The sequence below is a fragment of the Piliocolobus tephrosceles genome, chromosome 13 (assembly GCF_002776525.5).
Source record: "Piliocolobus tephrosceles isolate RC106 chromosome 13, ASM277652v3, whole genome shotgun sequence".
NCBI lineage: Eukaryota > Metazoa > Chordata > Mammalia > Primates > Cercopithecidae > Piliocolobus > Piliocolobus tephrosceles.
Window position 1 is genome coordinate 20465342 of NC_045446.1, and position 18471 is coordinate 20483812.

The 18471-nt window shown below is 38.7% G+C and overlaps 1 protein-coding gene across 2 annotated transcripts in view; it reads right to left on the reverse strand.

Moving 5' to 3' along the window:
- Positions 1–18471, reverse strand: part of EXT2 (exostosin glycosyltransferase 2) — a 164753-nt gene that overhangs the window by 17671 nt on the left and 128611 nt on the right. The window lies entirely within an intron of this gene.

The window sequence follows — 18471 nt, forward strand, 5'->3', positions numbered from 1 at the left end:
TAGTGAGGGAAATGGAGAGGTGGTGCAGTCTATGGATCCAAGGCGCATCAAACTGGGCAATGGCTTCATTTCCTTCCTTGCACACACTGCCTGAGTTTGGTCAATCCTTAACCATCAAAGTGCAACACAGCTCTAAGAACCAGCACAAACCTTGCTGTCACATGCCTAGGTCAGCCAAGACAGAGCACAAGGAATCCAATATGCAAAAGCATCTTTGAATTAGTGGCCCTTCTTCCCTTCAGGCTTCGTCTTGCATGCTGCCCAGATGGGAAGGGGGCAGCTGGCCGGCTTCCAATTCTGAGCTGGCTTCCACAGAGGAGCCAGTTATAGGATTCACTCTCAGCCCTCTGGGAACAAAGCTCACCCTTTATTTTTGGAATTTCCTGAAATGAAGTGGAATGGAGGGACTAACTGGCTTCATTTTCAGCTTATGCTTTTAACTACATTGGCAGTTTTTATCAAGGAGGTGCTTTGAAAAAAGCCAAAGAGCCTTCATTCACTCCTGGGCCACAATTCAATGCCGATACTAGCCATCTAGAGCCAGGGAGCCCAGAAGTTGTCACGTAGAGTTCCCTAATGCTGACTAGTTTTGACAAAACACATGGACAAACTGCATTATGGATTAAGATTTACCTGCGAGATCACTTTAGTCTGCCCGAGAGACCTTCCCAACCCCAGGCAGGAGTTTGCTTAAAATAAGCCAAGCAGGAAAACCAATCATACAGGCAGGCTTCTGGGGTTTGGGCTGCATTCCCATTTGCCTCAGTCTGGGTAGAGGTTGGTACCTTGGTGCTGGGGCACATGATCTCCATTCTTTGCAAGTTATCTTTTAAGACCAGGGGCCATGAAGATGGCAAAGAGACGGACTGGGGTTGGCCATAGTTGATAGAACAATTTGTGCCATTAAATCTTTCAATAATTATCCCTCCTAGGAAGACACTGCCAAAGAAAGGGTCTTTAAACATGTACCTCATGTTTGTATCTGTACCAGCTCACTGGACAGCATAACCATGAGCCTTCTGTGGATAATAATAAGACTCACACTTTGGGAGTTGGAGCTGATGACCACTGTCCAAGCCACCTCAGAGATCTGCAACCTCAGAGATCATGTAGAAGGCAGAGGGCACTTGGTCCAGTTCCCTCATTGCACAGATGAGAACACTGAGACTTGGAGAGACGTGGTTCTCCCGAGGTTACAGTGCTGGGTCAAATTTAAATTGGTCCGAACTCCCAGTACAATCCTCTATTCATGAAGTCATCTGACTTGCTACTATGCTAATTCTAAAAAGCACCTTATTGTCCCCAAGCTCAGTACCTCACCTGAAAACAAAGAAGTCAGATTATGGTGTGAAAAATGACATTCAGGGTCAATGTTCTTCAGCTCTGTGGTGCCAGTGGCAGATATGAAGAGGGTCACAGGTGCCTGCTGAATGACCAGGTTCAGAATAGAACCAGGTAGGGAGAGGAGGTAGGGAACATGACAAAACCCTTTGCTCCCATCAGTCCTCATTTCTAAAAACTACTGGCTCTTTGTGAATGTGGTTTTCATTTAGCAAAGAAAGCCATATGCTCACACCACTAAAAGAAAGAACTCCCGTCAGCTGTGCAGCAAACTAGTGAGACTTCACATCTGACATCTGAGGGCCTACTGGAACCTCGTAATCTGTGAGGCTCCAGAGCAGAGAAGGAAACACAAGCAAAAAGCAGCTAAATGAAAGATTAACCCCAACTACTATTTTTCATGAGGCAATGAATCTCTTGGGAGATAATAAGAAGGGAAGGAAAGATGTGAGTTCGAGGGGATGAGAGGAGGAGGAAGACATGGGTCAGGATCAGGTCGTGGGTTTTCTAATTTTGTGCTCCCTAAGACCCAGTAAAGATGAAATCACTTTTATTTCCATAACCTCAGCTCCAGTGTGGGTCATACTATTTCTAAGTCTATTCTCAGGAGATTGCTTAATGAAGTTAAAAGGAGAATAGTCATCATAAGCCAAATGATGATTCTCTTTAAATCCTGCACAACCAGTGGAAACAGACTTCAGTTTCTTATAAATAACCATTATTGAGCCTTCAAAACTTCAAGCTGATTTTGGTGAGGCTTAATTTAAATGACCAGGGATCAAATATATTAGCTCTGTCCACCAAGGAGGAAATAAACTCTCCTTACTTCAAGTAGCTGCCCTGGTGACTTCCGTCACTTGCAGTCAGGGACACTACAGCATAACTGGCCAATCTCCTTTGTTTTCTTATTACTGTGCAAAGGTAGGAAATGACAGTGACCACAAACTCAGTAATCCTGGCTGGCTTCAAAGCATAAATCTGCTTCCCAAATCATTATTTAATGCATTAATTCATCCTAGTGCCCTATATGTGTGCTTAAATCCCATAATCTCTTGGTGGAGAATCAAGCAGCAGAGGGACTTTTTCAGATTACTTATTTATTTACATCTCATCTATTTCCAAAAAATGATTTGGGGTCACTTATAATAAAATGCAAAACTAAAGTCCAAAGTATCATAACAGATGACATCAACATTATTAAATATATATATATAAACACATATATCTAATATAAATACACATATATCTAATAAATATAGACAGACAGATATAGATAGATAGATATATCTCCAGATATACTCCATCTAGCTTTAAAATCTTAATTCTGATATTAAGTTCTAGAAAGGCAATCCAACAGCAAGCTAAAGTCATACAAGCTCAGGGATGGAGAGATTTGAGTGTTCTTATTTTATTAATTCATTATGCATCTGACTCACAGATACTAAGCTCCCAATATTTTTTAAATTAAACATTTTAGTTTGAGATAACTATAGATTCGCATACAGTTGTAAGAAAGAATGCAGACAGCCTGTATACGCTTTACCCAGTTTCCCCCAACATCCTGCAAAACTGTAGTATGACATCACAACATGATATTGACATTGATAGAATCAAGGCACAAAGCATTTCCACAGCCACAAGGGTCCCTCCTGTTGAACTTTTAAGACACAACTATCTCCCTCCCTCTCCCTCACTCCTGGCAAGTACCCATCTGGCCTCTATTTCTATAATTTTGTCATTTCGAGGAGGTTATATAAATAGAATCATACAGTATGTAACCTTTTTGGATTGGCTTTTTTCACTCGGCATAACTCCCTGGAGAATCATCCAAGCTGTTGTGTGTATCAGTAGTTTGCTCCTTTTCATTGCTGAATAGTATTCCATATGGTATGCACCTGCCATAGTCTGCTTAACCATTTATCCACTGAAAGATGCCTGAGCTGATTTCAGGTTTTGGCAATTACAAATAAAGCTGCTACAAACATTCACATATAGGTTTTATGTGAGCATAAATTATCATTCCTCTGGGATAAATGCCCAAATGTGTAACTGCTGAGTCCTATGGTAGTCGCATGGTTAATTTTATAAGAAACTACCAAACTATTTTTCAGAGTGGCTGTACCATTTTACATTTCCAAAAACAATGTGTGAGCAATTCAGTTTTTCTGTATTCTCACTGGCATTTGCTGTTTGTATTTTTTTTTTTGTTAACTTTAGCCATTCTTATAGGTGTGTGATGGTATTTCATTGCAGTTTTATTTTGCATTTCCATAATGGTTAATGATGCTGAACATCTTAGTTGCCACCTGTATGTCCTCTTCAGTGCAAAGTCTGTTCATGGCCTTGGCCCATTTTCTAACTGGATTATTTGTTTTTTTTACTGTTGAGTTTTGAGAGTTTTAAAAAACATATTCTAGATGTTTAGCCCTTTGTTGGATATGTGGTTTGCAGATATTATCTCCCAGTCTATAGCTTGTCTTTTTGTCCTCTTCACAAGGTCTTGACAGAGCAAAAGTTTTACATTTTGATTAGGTCTAATTGGTCAGTTTTTTTTTTTTTTTTTTTTTTTTAATGGATCATGCTTTTGGTGTCAGATCTAAGAACTCTTTGCCTAGCCCTAGAGTCTGAAGACTTTCTCCTTTTTTTCCTAAAAGTTTTACGGTTTCACGTTTTACATTTAAATCTGATTCACTTTCAGTTAATTTTTGCATAAAGTGTGAGGTCCAGGCCAAGGTTAAATTTTTGCCCATGGATGTCCAATCTTTCAGCACCATTTGTTGAAAAAGTCAGCAAAGAAAAGACCAGGACTTTTCCACTGAATATGGAATATGGAATCATTATACTTTGAACAACCCCTGACAATTCTACTGACAGGAAGTATATATAAATGCAATGTCCAAATACATCTAATTCAATAAATATTTACTGAGCATCTACTACGTGTCAAGCATTTAGGCATACAGTGGTAAACAAGGCAGATACAATTCTTGCATGAATGGACCACACTGGAGAAGAGGTTTTCAATCAAGTCCAGATCTCTGCTGTGGATGTATTTAGTGGCCCTGGTTGTGAGAAGCCAGTTTCTTCCTTCCCTCTCCAAGCACAGTGTCAACATGTGGTCATGACCTCCACCCAACCCTTCAAATCTTCAGCCCAAAGGCTGATTGGAAACCTAGAAATATTACTAGTAATGGTTGCCAACTCTTGATCTAAACCAGCCAACAGACAGCAGCAAATATATTTCAATCATGATTAATGTGAACCCTAAGCACCAATTTTCATGCACCAAGAAATAAATACGATCTGAGAGATGAGCTGTAAACATCACACTGATTAGTTCATCTTGTTTTCTAGAGACTTGTTTCACAGTTGTGACATTTCTAAGGTCTGGGACTACTCTGATCCTTCAAGTTTTCTTTCTCTTTATTCTCCCCAAATGTGGAATCACTATGTCTAATGCAATAGCAATCACCAATCACTGCCTGAAACTCACGATTTTGCAGGCAGTTGTAAAATTTTGCAATGCATGGATGCAGCTTCATATTCAGGAGAAATGATAGAGCTTTCCTCCGAATGCTACATACACTGCCCTCTTGAGTGAACTGGGGAGTTCAGGCCTGGGGCTGCTCTGGCTTCCCCTGGCCCTGGGCCCAGTCCTGCCCACACATCTCCTTGGAGTATCTCTATCACAATTAAGACAGATAAGCAGCCCATGAAGACAAATTCCCCACATCCCCAAACCATAAGCCAAATTCTGAAGCTCTGAATTCCTAAAGCAGCCAAAGCTCCCCTGTAATCAATCCCAATGAGACAGCAGGCAGCTTTTGGAACAATAACCCTGAAACATATGGATCCTTTCAGGGTTGGAATATCATTGCAGATATCTCCTTTTGAACAGGGGGAGGGAAAGCACATATTCTTTAAACCATCAAATGTACCAACACCTCTTTAAAATAACGATCCCATATTATGAGCACCAGTTTTGAGGCAGAGATACAAAACCACGTGGCCTCCATGGTGCTGCAGACAGGAAAGATCCTGGGGTGAGGTGAGGGTGCGGAACACACAGCGCTGGCTATGGAAAGGTCTGCAGGGCTCTTTCCTCACTAGGGCTGCTTGGTACAAAATGGAAAACATACTAAAACCAATGGAATGGACTTATCTGGAATGGGGGTCTTTGAGGAGGAGAGACCCTCAGACAGGCAGATGTGCCAGCAGGTAGTATGTGCCCTTCTCTGTGGGGCAGGGAGGCTGCTAGTCCTACATTGAATGTTTCATTAATGGCTATATAAACAAATTCTGAACTTGCTGTTTTAATTTGCTCAGTGGGGAAGAAAAAAGTGCCAGTTTCTTGTAATTCCCAACTAGGTGCTTTTTTTTCAACGATCAGATGTTATTTCAATGTTCAGCAAACATATTTGATTTCCTTCCCTTAACATTTGTTTGACTTGTTCTCCAATGGGGACTGGGTGCTTTGGAAAAGCTCTGAGAGGTCAGGCTTTACTGCGGCTTCCCTCAGCACTTCCCTGGGCTTCTGGCCCACTACTTGGTATCTTCTTTCAGCAGCACTTGCTGTAGCCGTGGCACACATGAACTATTTTCCCTCCAGGTCCCTGTGAGTCTTGGGGGTGTAAATCAATGCAAGCTGGAGATAGGACAGACCTAACCGACTATTTAGTTCTCCTACAGGCTGAAAAACAGGGAGCCTGAAGCAATGTGAAGAATACTCCAGGGAGATGATCCTCTAAGAAAGAATGACTCACCTCTGACCATAGTTTTCCATTTGTCTCTTTTGGGAAGTTCTAACTGTACCTGACAGGTGAGAACACTCACAGAAATGAGCTGTTTGTGGCCCATTCTCTTCTAAAGACAACAGTCTCTATAATGGCAACCCTTCAGGTACTTCCAAAAAGTGATAAATGGAGGTAACAGACAGGGATATGTTCTTTTCGAAACTGTACTGACATTATGGCCAGGCTAAGGAAAGGTACTCGGGGGAACTGTTGCTTACTCAGATACATACACAAGGCTCAAAGAGAGCTCACACCCCTCAACTTAAAGAATAGGGTACACCACAGGCCTAAAAAAATTATAGTTTTCTAAAAGCTCAACTTTGGCAAACTGGTCCTAGCTACACTGTAAAGCTTTAGTGTCAGACCTAGCACAAAAGCTGATCCAGTACAGCTCTGGCAAGGTTTGACCTTGTGCTCGCCAAAAACAGGCCTGGCTCAGTGTGAATTCCAGTGCCAGCAGCATACCAGCAGCCATGCAAGCTAACTCCCAGACTGGATCCACAGTGCACTCTGGATACAGGCCACCATCCAGATACGAGAAAGAAAGACTTTAATTCCTAATTTCCCAGTCATCACTAGGTCAGACTTAGGCTCAACGATCTGAGTCACACAAGAGGTCAAGGAAAGAAAATCTGAGGTGCTGGTTCCCACCAAAAGCTGAAATACTTTCAATAAGTATATTTATTGGAAGTGGATGCACTGCAGGTATGTCCTTTGTTTTATGGTTCCTCTGTTAGGGATGGCCCCTTTTTATCAGCCTCAGCTATGTAAGTAAGAACCGAGTTTCTCTGTGCCCAAGATGAACTCAAAGGGTGAGCCTTTCCTAGAGCCCATCCATGGCAAGATGAGATAGGAGGTTCCATGTGCTGTAAAGAAAACCCTTCTGCAGAGACCCTCCTGGATTCCCAACACACCGAGGCACATTTTCACATTTAGGATTCTGGGGTATAAATCTAGGCAGGGAAGCAGTTAATTTCTTATCAGAAGGATCATAAGCACAAGCCTGTGAGAAGCATGTCCAAGACTTGCTTTGCATTTTAACTTTTATTTATTTGTTGTTTTGAGACAGCGTCTCACTTTGTTGCCCAGGCTGGAGTGCAGTGGCGCGGATCCTAGACTCAAGTAATTCACTCACCTCAGCCTCCTGAGTAGCTGGGACTACAGGTGAGTGCCACCACACTTGGTTAATTTTTTTTTTTTTTTTAATTTTTAGTAGAGATGAGGTCTCACTATGTTGTTCACACTGGTCTTGAACTCCTGGCCTCAAACCATCCACTCACCTCGGGTTCCCAAGGTGTAGGAATTACAGGAATGGGTCACTGCACCCAGTCATCTACTAGTTTTTAAAGAAGTTACGAAGTCTAATTCTAGGATATGTAATTTCTGTTTTTCAGTTGTAGTGAGAAGAGAAAAAGTGGGATCATTTATTAAGAATTGCAGATTCTAGGCTGGGTGCGGTGGCTCACACCTGTAGTCCCAGTACTTTGGGAGGCCGAGGTGGGTGGATCACCTGAGGTCAGGAGTTTGAGACCAGCCTGGCCAACATGGTGAAACCCCATCTCTAGTAAAAATACAAAAAATTAGCCAGGTGTGGTGGCAGGTGCCTGTAATCCCAGTTACTCAGGAGGCTGGGGCAGGAGAATCGCTTGAACCTGGGAGGCGGAGGTTGCAGTGAGCCAAGACTGTGCCATTGCATTCCAGCCTGGACAACAGAGTGGAAAAAAAAAAAAAAAAAAAAGAATTGCAGATTCTATAATCTCTCCTACTCTCCTTGGATACACATATAGAGAGCCGTAAGTTTTACTAATTCTGTTTAAAACATAAACGTTATACAGCATCTCAGCTCTGGAATTCTCCAGTTAGCGAAGCCCCCTCATCACTAATTAAATCTGAGCTATGGAGTAAGCTGGTCTTTTCTTTCTCCTTGGTTCTTCAATCCATTCAAACACTAAGTCTATAGATTTTCCACTAACACAATCTCCAGTCTCTGCAACCTCTAAGTCATCCTATGATCTGACGGCTTTTACCATATACTTCTCTACAAACCTACAACACCTCTTTTCTGCCTGTCACTTTAAACCTTTCAGTTGACCTCTTAGCCTGTGCCTCCACTGGCCCTCTATTAACCTAAGCAGCCTAGCTTCCACTGCTCACCAAAACAAAATTCCTACTCTGCCACATCGATACGCTGATGGCTCCCCTGTGCTACCACACACACCAAGTTCATTCTCCTTTGGTGTCTTTCTACTTGGTGCTTCCTGCACCAGGAAACCCCACTCAAAGATGGTTTTATGTTCTCGTGAAAAAACTGGGGCATTCCATGCTATTTTGTGGTCTTCCATGGTTCTTTGAGAGTATTTACTTGTTATTACCTTGGGAAGTTGTGAACAAAGTAATACAAATAAATTCTCACAATGTATTAACACCCAGGAGGTATTACCAATGCTACCACCTACAGGATATCCAGATTGTAAAAGGGAGAGCATCAGTATTTTGTGTGCCTAACAACACACAGTTGCTCTTGGTGAATTCCTATTCTCACATGAACAGGAATTCATTCACTGACTTTATAATGGATATTCTTAGCCAAGAGCATTTCACATCTCAGGTGAAAATGTTCAACACTTAAGTGTTACTAGTAATTTTTATGGTTGGAAATGAGGATCAAAGAATGAAAGAAAAAATAAATTCACAGATTCATATATTTAGCCAAGTCTCCATGGCTCATTTTCTGCCACATGTTTTAAACTGTCTCTCTCAAAGGTGGAGGAGAGGAGGAGGAATAAGTTGCTTTTTATTTCCCAGCTCTCAGATCTGAAATAAAAGCAGACAGCCTTGGAAAAAAAAAAATCAAACATTCAAGTAACACTATACGCTGCTACTGTTCCCCTAGGAGTCCCTCGCAAATGAGTATCAAGAACTCAATAGATACTTTCCTAGTAAAATACATAAACAGATAAATAAATTATCCCAGGCTGAAAAGAATTTCCACATCTGGTAGCTCACTAGAGCTTGTCAAACAAGTCAGAAACACGCAGGGCCAGAGAAGATTATTCCTAGCTCCTGATTTCAGGGCTGGAGAGAGAATGGAACATTTCCCAAAGAGCTTTGTCTTCCAACAGGAAATATGACCCATATAAACACACAAATAACCCCTCTGTTTTCTTCCAATTAAATAAATAATGATACCCGGTATTCAGTCCAAATGTCTGTGTGCTCAAGTCACAGATGCTGGAAGAAAACGGGCTTTCCTACACCGTCTAGCCTTTCATTCCCAAGAACTTGCTATGGTGTGCCTTTAAGGGTTATATTCAATGTATATTTAACACCCCAAAGAAGTAACTTAACCCCTGTGCCCTTCAGTTTTCTCAGCAATAAAGCCTGAAGTGACAGGATGATCCTAAGATCTTCACATTCTGACACTGTGTTTCTTTTAAACAGAGTTTTCTGACTGGGGTGCTATGAATGGGTAATGAGCATGTAAAGATCTAATCCTCACCCATCAGCAGTGAGGCCTCGGGTGGGTCACATCTAGTGTGCCACAGCCTCATCTGTGTATCCCAATATAGCGTATTGGCATCATCTATTTGTGCAATGATTTGACAAAGGATGGAGAAAGGACTATTGTGACTCTAATAACTTTCTCCTGGAGAGTGATTCTAGAGTTCACTATCAATTTGCAAGCTAATATTCAGGTAGATCTCCCCTCATCATTTATCTTATATCTCTTCCCTCTTACACTAGGCCCAAGTTTCTCTCATAGCTCTTAGAAGTGTGCAATCTGTGAACTGGCCTTTAATTACTGCTTTATGTTCCTTTAGCAAGACCTGGAGCCAGTTGCTTTAAAATGGTCTCTGTAAATCAATTCTTCCAACTCTTTAACATAAGCACTGCCTTAGGATGCCTTCGCACTTGTGAAAAACGTGCTGGAAGTCTAGGGCTTGAATCTACATGTTATTCCTCAATACAGGCATCGTTAGAATCCTGAACGAAGTAAGATCTGGTTCACCATATTCGGCTCTGTCTCCTCCATTAAAATAACTTCTTGATTTCTTTCTTCAATTTCAATATGCTGTTGGCTATCACCTGCAAATACACCCTTATCTTAACACACACAGTCTCTCTGTGTTCCACAAGAAAGTGAAGGAATCTGACATTTTTTATGTGTTGAAGTTTGGTACTTTTCCACACAGAATCACACCTTACAGATCTGGCTGTACTTCTGTTGGCTTAGAATCATTACACCCAAAGGGATCTCAGGAAGTCACTTGGTCTATTCTTCTGTGTCCAAGCAGAACTAGGAAAACCACTCTAAATGCTGGGGGATTGCAGGCTTCCTTTTCTGCGAGATTGGGAGACTGCTGTCTCTCCAGGCCTCTTAAAAATTCTTTGGGGCAACAGCTAAAAAGGTCTGTGGCATGATTTCTCTTTGATTCTCTTATAGTAAATACTGTATTTAAACTATTTTTAACTTTAAGTGGGATAATGAATTTAACTATTACAGTATTTAAACTAATTTTAATTTTAAGTAGGATAATGAATTTAACTATTACAGAAATGATAAAAGCTACAGAAAAAAGAAGAAATAGAGATGCTTATTTCAGAGAACAAGCAAGGGCAAGGGGATATTTCGATTATGCTAAAGGTGCTGAGGTAGCTAGACTTACCTAACTGGCCTAGTAAGAACATTAAATCCACAGTGGCAGATGTGCCCTCTTTTTAATCACACATCGAACATTTACCAAAATAGACCTTTCATGGGGCCACATAGTCTCAACAAATTCTAAAATAATAAAATCGTAGAGTATATTTTCTGACCACGGTAGAATCAAGCTGGAAATACGTAAGAAAACTATTAACTTAAACATTTGACAAAAATAAGCTATGTACTTTTATATAACTATGGGTCAAAGAAGATAATACAATGGAAATCAGAAAATATTTTGAGCTTAAAGACAATAGAAATATAACACATTAAAATTTGGAAATGCACCTAAGGCAGCAATTGAAGAGTAATTTATAGCTTCATATGCATGTATTAGAAAAACAAATATTGAACTCAATGAGCTGATCTATCAAGTCAAAAGGCTAGAAAACAGCAACGTAAATTCATCAAAGAAGAGAAAGAAATTAATCAAGAAAGGAGTAGTAATTAAATACAAAAAAAAGCACAAGAGAAAAATCAACAAAAATTAAAAGTTGAGGCCAGGTGGAGTGGTTCATGCCTGTAACTCCAGTGCTTTGGGAGGCTGAGGCAGGAGGATTGCTTGAAACCAGGAGTTCAAGACCAGCCCACAACAACACAGCAAGACCCCATCTACCAAAAAAAAAAAAAAAAAAATTAGTATAGTGGGACAATTCTGTAGTCCTAGCAACTGGGGAGACTGAGGCGGAAGAATCACTTGAGCCCAGGAGTTTGAAGTTACAGTTAGCTACAATCACACCACTGCACACCAGCCTGGGTGATGGAGTGAGACCCTCTGTCTTTAAAAAAAAAAAAAAAAAAATCAATTCTTTGAAAAGATTATAGATAAATCTCTAACAAGATTCATCAAGAAAGAGATAAAACAAAAATTGCCAGTATCAGGAATGAAAAAGAGTATATCATTCCAAATCTTACAGGCTTTAAACAATAAGAGAATATTGTGAATGACTTTATACCAATACATTTTGTAATTTAGAAAAAATGAACAATTCCTTGGAAAATATGATTTATCAAAACCAACACAAGAAGAAAATCTGAGTAGTATTAGAGACATTAAAGAAATTGAGTCTGTAGTAAATATGCAAGGGTGCTGGTTGGGAAGGAAGGAAACATGGAATGGATAGAAGAAAGTTACAAATATTAACTATGGTCTGGAGATCAAGCAACAGAAGCAAAGAATGTGGTACCTATGCATATTTTCTCCTTTCCTTATGTATATATACTTGGATATATAAACCAGTTTATTTTTCTTCTTTTCTAATTACTATTTGAAATAGGAAGCATTGCTACAATTTATTCAGGTTATACAATTTATGTAAATTTATGCTATTTATTCTTTGTGTGTTTACAGTTGGTTCAGCTTCTTGAGTCTGTACATTTATGTCTCTTGCTAATTTGGGACGTTTTTAGCCATTATTTCTTCACTTGTTTCTTCAGTCCCACATTCTTTCTCTTCTTCTGAAATTCTAATGACACAAATATTATATCTTTTGTGATTGTCCCCCAAGTCCCTGAAGCTCTGTTCATTTTTCACAAATCTATTTCTTCTCTGTTGTTTACACTGGAGAATTCCTATTGATTTATCTTCAAGTTCTCCAGTTTTTTCTAGTTATCTCCATTCTCCTACTGAGCCCATCCAGTGAGTTTTCAATTTTAGGTATTGCAATCAGTTTTGAAATTTCCATTTAGTTCTTCTTTATATCTTCTTTTTACTGAAACTTTGGTTTTTCATTTGTTGTAACAGTACTCATAATTGCTTATTAGAGCCTTTTTTGTGATAACCTTTTAAAAATCTTTATCAGATAATTCCAACATCTGTGTCATCTTGTTGGCATCTGTTAATTATCTTTTCTCATTGAAATTGCAATTTTCCTGGTTCCTGGTATGATGAGTAATTTTGGAACACTCTGATTATTGCTATAAGATGCTGGATCTGTAAATTTTCTCTGTTGGTGTTTTCTACCTCACTAATTTAGCATTTACCTTGCTTCCTTCCTTCTACTTGCTTTGAGTTTAATATACTCTTCTTTTTCTAGGTTCTTAAAATGAAATGAACTTTTGATCACTGTTTTAGACTTCTTTTTATAAGCATTTAATGCTATAATTTTCCCATAAGCACTGCTTTAGCTGCATCCCCAAATTTTTTTTTCCAGTTTTGAAAGAGTTTACTTACAATAAAAACTATCAATTTTAAAGGTATAATTCATTGAGTGTTGACAAGTGTATATAATGATATAATCACCACCATATCATAATATAAAACATTTCCATCACCTGAAAAGGTCCTTCCTGCTTTTTTGTGGTCGATCCCATCCCCCAGCCCTAGCAATGTAGTTTTTTCTACTCTAGAATTTCATATACATGGAGTCATACAGTCAGTAGCCTCCGACCTCTGACTTTGTTCACTTAGCATAACACTTCTGAGATTTATCCATGTTGCTGCATGTATCCATTTCTTTCTTTTTATTGCTGTGTAGTACTCCCCTGTATAGATATTTCACATTCTGTTTATCCATTACCAGCTGATGTTCCTAGTTTAGGGATCTTATAAGGATAAGTCTTTATGTAGACATATGTCTGCACATATTTATTTCTTTTGGAAGCTGGGTCATATAAAAAATGTTTTATATGCCAAAGTGTTTTCTAAATTGGTTGTACCAGTTCACATTTTCACTAGTAATGTATGAGTTCAAGTTGCTCCACAGCCTCATCAATACTCAGTATTGTCATTCTTTTTAATTTTACTTATAGCCATTCTAGTGGAGATATAGTGGTAAACACACTGTGCTTTTATTTTAAAATTGCTGTAATGACTATGATGTTGAGGACTTTTTTGTGTGTTATCTTGTATCTCTATATCATCCTTTATTTACTTACTTATTTATTTTTATTTTTATTTTTTGTTTGAGATCGAGTCTCACACTGTCACCCAGGCTGGAGTGCAATGGTGCGATCTTGGCTCATGGCAACCTCTGCCTCCCAGATTCATGTGATTCTCCTGCCTCAGCCTCCCGAGTAGCTGGTATTACAGGCTCACACCACCACACTAAGCTAATTTTTTGTATTTTTAGTGGAGATGGGGTTTCATCACATTGGCTAGACTGGTCTCAAACTCCTGACCTCATGATTCACCTGCCTCAGCCTCCCAAAGTGCTGGGATTACAGGTGTGAGCCACAATGCACAGCCTATATCATGTTTTAAAAAATGCTTGAAGCAGTAATGTTTGCTCAACCCACCCTTTCCCCCTCTGTTTAATCCTATTCCGCTTTTTTAAAAAAGTTATTCTTATTGGCAAGTAATAATTGTATATATTTATGGGGTACAATGTGATAGCTCCATACACATACACATTGTAGATAAGCAAATCAGACTAATCCATCACCTTGCATACTTAATTCTTTGTGGTGGAAAGATTTAAAATCCATTCTTTTAGCAATATTGAAATATAATACATGTCATTATTAACTATAGTCACCTTACTGTGAATAGATCACCAGAACTATTCCTCCTCTCTAACTGAAACTTTATACCTTTTGACCAATATTTCCCCTTTACTCGCCTTTCTCTCCAACGTCTGGTAACCACCATTCTACTCTCTACTCCAATGAGGTCGGACTTTTAGATTCTACATTTAGTGAGATAATACAATATTTGTCTTTTTGTGCCTGCCCTCTAGATAGCATGCATAATGTCCTCTAGATTCATTCATGTTATCACAAATGATAAAATTTCATTCTTTTTTCAAGCTGAATATTATTTCATTGTGCATATGTATCACATTTTCTTTATCCACTCATCTGTTTATGGATACTTAGGTTGATTCCATATCTTGGCTATTGTGAACAACGCTGCAATGAATATGAGAGTGCATATATCTCATTAATATACTGATTTCAATTCCTTTGGATATATACCCAGAAGTGGGGTTGCTGGATCATATGGCAGTTCTATTTTTAGTTTTTTAAGGAACCTCCATACTGTTTTCCAAAACGGTTGTATCAATTTACATTCCCACCAAGTGTACAAGGCCATACATGTGTGGTCCATTTCTAAACTCTTTATTCTGTTTCATTGTCCTATATATCTAAATTTATCCCAATACTACCATGTCTTGATTACTGTAGCTTTATAGCAAGTTTGAAAATAAGGAATATAAGTCCTGCAACTTTGTTATTTTTTTTTAATTGCTTTGACTTTTTCAGGTCTGATGCATTTCCATTTCAATTTTAGCTTGTCAATTTCAATAACGAAAAGCCTTCTGGGATTTTGATTGGATTTCTTTGAATCTATACAATTTGGGGAGAATTTACATGGTAACAATACTGAGTCTTTGGATCCACAAGCATGCTATATCTTTCCAATTATGAAGTTGTTCTTCGATTTCTCTTGGCAACATTTTTTAGGTTTCACTAAACATATCTGGCACACGTTTTGTTAAATTTTTCAAGTATTTCCGTTTTTATGCTACCGCTAGAGTATAAGTAACTTTTCTTGTAGCTTTTTGGAAATATAGCTGACTTACAATAGATAGTTATTTAAAGTGTATAATTTGACATGTTTTAGCATCTGTATACACCAGTAAAACCATTACCCCAATTAAAATAATGAACATATCCATTTCCCCTAAAAGTTTCTTGTACCCCTCTGTTATTCGTCCCTCCTGCCCTTTACAGCCTGACCCTTCCCACTTACCTTCCAGGCAACCACTGATCTTTTTATCTCTAGGGTTAGTTTGCACTTTCTAGAATTTCATATATATGGAATCATAAAGTATGTTCTCTTTTTCATCCTGCTTCATTAACTTAGCATAATTATTTTGAAAAATGTCCACGTTGTTGCATGTATCAATAGTTACTTCTTACTTATTACTGAGCCATATTCTACTCTATGGATGTATCACAATGTTTATCCAGTCAACTGTTGATAGACATTGTTTTATTTTCTCCAGTTTTTGCCTATTACAAATAAAAGCTGCTTTCAGTGTTAGCGTACAAGTATTTGTACAGACATATGTTGTCATTTCTCTAGGGTAAATACCCATGGGAAGAATGGCTGGTCATAAGGTAGATGTATGTTTGACATTTTAAACTCCAAACTGTTTTCCAAAATGGATGTAACCAGATTATGGATCATGGTAAAGTGGAAGGGCATACAGGCCAGAATAATCTTTTCTATATCTTTCATATGTGTGTTGGTAAGGGAGATTTATTCATTAATCAAATGTTACTGAATTAACTACTGAATGCAATGAACTGGGTTAGGCACAGAGGACATAGCAATGAATAAGACAGCCATGGTTCCTGCCGTTTGCTGCTTACATTCCAGAAGGAAAAACAGACACTATAACAACATAGTTCACAATTATTTGCTCACAAAGACATACAGAGTGCTCTGAACCCAACCTGACTGGGGACTCTCTGAAAGCTTCTTTGAGATAGTAACAGCCGAGCTGAGTGTTGAAGGATGAGTAGAGATTAACAAGACAGATATAATCCCAAGGGACTGTGATAACACCACAAAATAGTAGTTCCAGGATCCAATATAACTCCCCTAGGATGTAAATATTTACTTATTTATTCCCTTAATCAGTAAGGCCTGCTCCCAATTCCTGCATGAAAATCAATCCTAGGCTTCAGCATAAAAAGCAGGATTTCGCAGCATCATGATCTTTTGTCTCTTGATTCAACACTAAACTGGGTCCCTTCTTCAAGATAGAAATGTCCCTTCTGAATAATGAAAATAACAATCTCTTTCATAGTAGAATCTCTTTCATCATAGTAGAATCATGAATGGAATAATGAAAATAGCAGTAGTCATAATGATAGCAGCAGCAGCAGCTAACATGGTATCTGTAAAGTGTACAATCTACTATCCATCACACAGGAGGTGTACTTACTGCCCTTTGGTGCTTACATTCTAAAAGGAAAAAAAGACACTAAACAACATAGTTCACCATTATGTGCTCACAAAGAGGTACAGAGTGCTCTGAACCCAACCTAGCTAGACTGGGGAATCTCACTTTCCATGTGGGAGGCACTATGTAATTTCATCCAATGCAAATAATAACCTCATGAAGTAGATACTGTCATTACCATTTTATATAAGAATGAACTATGTTCCAGAGAGATTAAATAACCTGTTCATCATCGTAAATCGGTCAGTGATAGAGCAGGAATTTGGGCACAGAGGCCCTAAAGCACCAATGGTAGGGGTACGTAAAAAATGTATTTGTTTGCCTTAGAGTCAAAATAATTTTGTGACAGGCAAATGATATGCTGATGACTGTAAGTACTACTTCTGAGGACCACTGATCTCAGGCAAATGTCACTCACAGTAAAAATCCTCAGAGAAGACAGCACAGTGTCAGAAAAATTTGGATTTAAATCCCAATTCTTCCACTTATTAGCTGTGTGACTACAGGCAAGTTATCTAACTTTACTTAGTCTCAGTACAGAATGAGAAAAACATACCTGCTTTGCAGGCCTGGGCCAAGATCATAAGTAATGTATGGAAACACTCAGGACGTTGACAGGAACATAGTAAGTTGTATATACAAGGTTGTTATCAAAGTTGTTCCTTCCATAGCGTCTGGGGAGTCTGACTAACAGAGATAAGAAAGCTTCCTGGTTTCACTCTTCTAATAATTACTTCTTTAGAGGTAATGTGGAATCAAACACAAGTAATCAGAGGAAAGAGGTAAAGATTCGAGTTCAGTCCCTTTAAGCGCTGCAAAACTTCCTCTCGTTAACATATTCTTAGTTGCCTAAAACAAACTCAGGGTTGAAAGAAATCATAGGAATACATTTAGCCCACCCTTCTTTTAGTAGTCTTCCTTTAGACCAACTGAAAATACTGAAGAGACAGCACTCTGTCCATCTTGGCCATGTCGTTTTGAACATTCCTTTTTTCCACCTCTCTTTTGCCACAAAAATAAACAGATGAGTAGCATTTGAAGCCATTATATGCAATGAAGAGAGAAATCACTGGCAAAAAAAAAAAAATTAGTCTTTTTGCCATGACTTGACTAGAAAAACAAGTAGGCAATTTGTTTTTAAAATGGGAATAATAGTATACTAAATATCATCCAACACCCTAGACACTATGCTGTAAAAGTCATCTCCTACGAATAAAAATAAATCCAAAAAGATGAATGTATGTTTTATTAGCTACTCTCATGCCTTTCATTGGCCAGTAACTACATCACCCAGGGCATTACATATCAATCTATTTCATAACAATTTCTTTTACACTCAAATGAAGCTACATTTTTTAAAAAACCTGGGAAAACTTGAGCTTTTAATTTTTAGTGGTGGTGATAGTGTCGGGGGGAGTGGATTCCTCTTCCTTTCCCTTAAAATCCACCTTCGATTTAAGTGTTTAAAAATACATTTCTATAATAAATACATGTACTAAATATAGCTTCATTAAAAAAATGTATGATTTAAGAACCCCAAATTCAACAAATCCTCAGTTAACTAAAGAAAATGGTTACCTCACTCCCCTTTCCCCTGAGCCAGCTATAGCTAAATGACTTGAACACTCTGCGTGCTTAAGTCTGATACCACCTCTACTCCCAGCCGCAGGCCTCCGCCTGTCGTCATCATGCATCTCACGTACACCCTGACAGGGCC